This window comes from Erpetoichthys calabaricus, chromosome 13 (genome assembly GCF_900747795.2).
Source record: "Erpetoichthys calabaricus chromosome 13, fErpCal1.3, whole genome shotgun sequence".
Classification (NCBI taxonomy): domain Eukaryota; kingdom Metazoa; phylum Chordata; class Cladistia; order Polypteriformes; family Polypteridae; genus Erpetoichthys; species Erpetoichthys calabaricus.
The window spans coordinates 17,596,430-17,602,429 of record NC_041406.2 but is presented as its reverse complement, the minus strand read 5'-3'; positions in this window follow the sequence as shown (position 1 = coordinate 17,602,429).

Here is a 6,000-nt window from a genome sequence, read left to right as displayed (position 1 = left end):
TACAATCCTGTTTTCACTTGATAATCAATATGCAGCATCTGAAAAAAGTATTCATCCCCTTGAAAGTTTTCACATTTTATTGTTATGTGCCATTTAATCACAGTGGATTTCATTTGTCTGCTTTGACACTGATCAGCAGAAGATAAAGACTCTAATGTCAACGTGAAACAGATCTCTGCAAAGTTGTTGAAATTAATTACAAATATAAAACACAAAAAGCTGATTGCAGAAGTATTCACCCTCTTGAAGTCAGCATTTAGTAGAATCTCCTTGGCGCAGATCTCTATCAGTTTTGCATATCTCCACACTGCCATTTCTCCCCATTCTTCTTTGCAAAACTTCTCAAGCTCTGTGTGGTTGCATGAGTCGATAGCCTTTTTCTAGTCCAGCCACAATGTCTAAAATGAATTGATATCTGGACTCTGACTCAGCCACTCTGGGACATTCACATTGTTGTTTTTGAGCCATTACTGCATAGCTTTGGCTTTATGCTTCAGGTTATTGTCTTACTGGAAGACAAATCTTCTCCCAAGGCACAGGTTTCCTATTGGCTGCAACAAGTTTTTATTCAGGGTCTCTCTGAATTTTGCTGCATTCATTTTACCCTCATAATAATAATTCTTTACATTTATATAGTGCTTTTTTCACTACTCAAAGTGCTTTACACAGTGAGTAGGGAGCCATTTCAACCACCAATGTGCAGCATCCATCTGGATGATGAAACGGCAGACATTTTGCACCAGTACACTCAGAGCCAGTTAGAGGCGGGGGATGATTTAGGGGGCCAGAATGACTCGACCCTACTCTTTACAAAAATGCCACTGAGAGTCAGGACCTTGATTTTACATCAGATTTTAAGAACTGCGCCAATTTTACATCACAGTGTCCCCACACTGGGGCACTGATATCCACATTCAGACCACGGGGTAAGTGTCCCCTGCTGATCTTACCAACACCGAGCCTTCCAGGGTCTGCTGCAGAGAATCTCTCCACAGCCTGATGCTGCTACCACTATGACCATGGTGTGCTTTTGATAAAAATTCAACCCTAACCTTAAGCATGGTGTGTTGTCTAAATGTCAGCCTCATCCAACCATAGAACCTTCTTCCAGCTGACTTCAGAGTCCCCCATGTGCCTTCTGGTAAACTGTAGCCAAGTTGTCCTGTGTGTGTTTTCTCTTTGCCACTGTCCCATTAAGCTGTGACAGGTGAAGCACAGTTGTTGTCTGCATAGTCTCTCCAGTGTCGGCCACTGTGGATTGTGATTCCTTCAAAGTTCTCATAGGTTTCTTGGTGGCCTTTTTCACTAGTCCCTTTCTTGCACAATCTCTCAGTTGATGTGAATGGTCTGCCCTAGGCAGATCCCCTGCTGCACCATACTCTTTCCATTTCTTCATGATTGACTTAACTGGATATGCAGTGACTTGGACATTTTCTTGTCTCCGTCCCCCGACTTCAGCTTTTCAATTGCTTTTACATGGAATGACTCCTTGTGTTCTTTTGTTTTCATTATGAAGGCCAGGCTGCCATACTGACTAACCACAAGCTGAACCTTCCACATTCAGGTGGAAATCAATTGAAAACACCAGACATGTGTTCTCTGTTGATTTCTAAATCCAGCAGGAGGCAACAGTGATGACTTAGGGGTATCAAATAAAAAGGGGTGAATATTTATGGGATTATTGTTTTGTGTTTTATATTTGTAATTAATTATGACCACTTTGCAGAGATCTGCTTTCAGTTTGACACTACAGAGTCTTTGTTGGTCAGTGTCAAAAAAGCCAAGTTAAATGCATTGTGATTCAATGCTGTATGAATGAAAAATGTGAAACCTAATGGGGCTGAATACTCTTTAGAGACACTGCATATATACAGTACTGTGCAAAAGTTTTAGGCAGGTGTGAAAAAAATGCTGTAAACAAAGAATGCTTTCAGAAATATAAATAATGATTGTTTATTGTTATCAATTTACAAAATGCAAAGTGAGCGAACAAAAGAAAAATCTAAATCAAATCAATATTTGGTGTTACTACCTTTTGCCTTCAAACCAGCATCAATTCTTATAGGTCCACTTGCACAAAGTCAGGGATTTTGTAGGATTCTAGTCAGGTGTTTGATCAACCAATTCTACCAAACAGGTGCTAATGATCATCAATGTCACACGTAGGCTGAAACACAGTCATTAACTGAAACAGAAACAGCTGTGTAGGAGGCTTAAAACTGAGTGAGGAACAGCCAAACTCTGCTACCAAGGTGAGGTTGTGGAAGACAGTTTCATGTCATGGCAAGATTGAGCACAGCAAGAAGACACAAGGTAGTTCTACTGCATCAGCAAGGTCTCTCCCAGACAAAGATTTCAAGCAGACTGGAGTTTCAAGATGTGCTGTTCAAGCTCTTTTGAAGAAGCACAAAGAAACGGGCAACATTGAGGATCGTAGGCGCAGTGGTCGGCCAAGGAAACTTAGTGCAGCAGATGAAAGACACATCAAGCTTATTACTCTTCGAAATCGGAAGATGTCCAGCAGTGCCATCAGCTCAGAACTGGTAGAAACCAGTAGGACCCAGGTACACCCATCTACTGTCCGGAGAAGTCTGGCCAGAAGTGGTCTTCATGGAAGAGTTGCAGCCAAAAAGCCATACCTCCGATGTGGAAATAAGGCCAAGCGACTCAAGTATGCACGAAAACATAGGAACTGGGGTGCAGAAAAATGGCAACAGGTGCTCTGGACTGATGAGTCAAAATTTGAAATATTTGGCTGTAGCAGAAGGCAGTTTGTTCATCGAAGGGCTGGAGAGCGGTACAGTAATGAGTGTCTGTAGGCAACAGTGAAGCCAGGTGGAGGTTCCTTGAATGTTTGGGGCTGCATTTCTGCAAATGGAGTTGGAGATTTGGTCAGGATTAATGGTGTTCTCAATGCTGAGAAATACAGGAAGATACTTATCCATCATGCAATACCATTAGGGAGGCGTATGATTGGCCCCAAATTTATTCTGCAGCAGGACAACGACCCCAAACATACAGCCAAAGTCATTAAGAACTATCTTCAGTGTAAAGAACAAGAAGTCCTGGAAGTGATGGTATGGCCCCCACAGAGCCCTGATCTCAACATCAGAGAGTGTGTCTGGGATTACATGAAGAGACAGAAGGATGTGAGGATGCCTACATCCACAGAAGATCTGTGGTTAGTTCTCCAAGATGTTTGGAACAACCTACCAGCCGAGTTCCTTCAAAAACTGTGTGCAAGTGTACCTAGAAGAATTGATGCTGTTTTGAAGGCAAAGGGTGGTCACACCAAATATTGATTTGATTTAGATTTCTCTTTTGTTCATTCACTGCATTTTGTTGATTGATGAAAATAAATGATTAACACTTCCATTTTTGAAAGCATTCTTTGTTTATAGCATTTTTTCACACCTGCCAAGAACTTTTGCACAGTACTGTACATTGTAACAAGAATGAGAAGGAGACATCATAAAGAGTTGGGGCAGCCACCCATATAATATTTTCTCAGCTGCAAAATTGCTTTTTTAGTAGCACGATATGCTTAGGTCCGAGTCCAGAACAGAACTGCCTGTACTGAGGCAAGATGACAGTTTTAAAGGCCTGGAAGGAAAATGATGTCATTGGTGCAGGAACTGGGAGTGGCGTCCTCGTGTCTGGAAGTGACGTCATCCTTGAGGCAGGCAACAGGCGGGATTTCCCGGGAAAGGTCTGCAAGGGACTGAGAGAGATAGTCAGTACACTCTGCCACCCCCTGGCCTGGCGTAGAATTGCTAGTGTTTAGGCCCTTCAGCTGTTTCCCATGCACACGTATGTGACTAGATCTTTATATATAATATGCTACCATAGCTGTCCGTTTGTCTGTCCAGCATCCAGATCAAGGTCTCTCTGAATTTTGCTGCATTCACTTTACCCTCATAATAATAATTCTTTACATTTATATAGTGCTTTTTTCACTACTCAAAGTGCTTTACCTGTATTTAAATCATCTGTAGCTCACAAATCGTTTGACCTATTGACCTGAAATTTGGTACATGTATACTACGTGACGTCTACTATCTGCTTTCGGGGAGATGATTGACCTCCAAGGTTATTCCTCTTTTTATTTTATTTGATTGTAGAATCAACTCTCGGCAGCGGCCAGCAGGGCGGCCGTGCGTATGTGCGCCATTCTATTCCCTACAACCCTGCCACCACTTCCTCTACCTCTTCATATCTTAAATCATTCTTGAGGCAGATTGATGACTTAAGTGCCAGCTTAAGTGAAAATGAAAGAAAACATACTAAGTAATTGCAACACAAACACTGACTTAATCATTTTTAACGCAAAAAGAGAAGAAGCAGGCCGCTAGGGTGGAGAAAAGAAGAGCTACTCAGGAAGTAGCAAGCGCATCAACCTCTGAGCAAACGAATGCTAAACGTACAGAGAAAGAGGATGAAAACTAGGAATGCTCAAGTCAAGTGTATTCACTGCATGTTATCGTGCAGTTTGTTGTTACTGGTACTCTATATTGCCAAAAGTATTGGGACCCCCCTACCAAATCATTGAATTCAGGTGTTCCAATCACTTCCGTGGCCACAGGTGTATAAAATCGAGCACCTAAGCATGCAGACGGCTTCAACAAACATTTGTGAAAGAATGGGTCACTCTCAGTAGCTCAGTGAATTCAAGTGTGGTACCGTGATAGGATGCCACCTATGCAATAAGTCCATTCGTGAAATGTCCTCACTACTAAATATTCCACAGTCAACTGTCAGTGGTATTATAACAAAGTGGAAGCAAATGGGAACAAAAGCAACTCAGCCACAAAGTGGTAAGCCACTTCAAATCACAGCGGGGACAGCACACGCCGAGGTGCACAGTTTGCAGAAGTCACCAACTTTCTGCAGAGGTAATAGCTACAGACCTCCAAAAGCTCAAGAACTGTGTGTAGAGAGCTTTATGGAATGGGTTCCCATGGCCGAGCAGCTGCATCCAAGCCTTACATCATCAAGTGCAATGCAAAGCGTCGGATGCAGTGGTGTAAAGCCCACCGCCACTGGACTCTACAGCAGTGCAGAAGTGTCCTCTGGAGTGAGCGAATCACGCAATCCGATGGACGAGTCTGGGTTTGGCGGTTGCCAGCAGAACGGTACTTGCCTGACTGCATTGTACCAAGTGTAAAGTTTGGTGGAGGGGGGATTATGGTGTGGGGTTGTTTGTCAGGTGTTGGGCTTGGCCCCTTATTTCCAGTGAAAGGAACCCTTAATGCTTCAGCATACGAATCCATTTTGGACAATTTCATGCTCCTAACTTTGTGGGAACAGTTTGAGGATGGCCCCTTCCTGTTCTAACATGACTGCACACCAGTGCACAAAGCAAGGTATGTAAAGAAATGGATAAGTGAGTTTGGTGTGAAGGAACTTGAGTGGCCTGCACAGAGCCCTGACCTCAACTTTGGGATGAATTAGAGCGGAGACCGCGAGCGAGCCAGGCCTTCACATCCAACATCAGCGCCTGACCTCACAAATGCTCTCGTGGTCACAAATTCCCATAAACACACTCCTACACCTTGTGGAAAGCCTTCCCAGAAGAGCTGAAGCTGTTAAAAGCTATAAAGGGTGGGCCAACTCCATATTAAAGCCTATGTATTAAGAATGGGATGTCATTAAAGTTCATGTGTGTGTAAAGGGAGACGTCCCAATACTTTTGGCAATATAGTGTATGTATAAATGAATGTATATGTCCCAATGACACCAAACTGGATAAGAGAAATTAAAAGTGTAAGTACTATATGTGTAAAAGAGAGAGAGAAATGGACACAGATATAATGAAACAAAAGCAAAAGCACACCTGAAAGAACATGCCCACCGTTGAGTCAAGTGGCCTCCCGTTTGACAGCACTTGAGGGTTTTCTTTTCCTTTTTCGTGAGATCAAAATTCTGTATGACACGGCCCTTGACTTTTGCCTTTGAACTTATTTCTGCATCGATGAAGCTGCCGCTGAAGTGCTGTCCTTT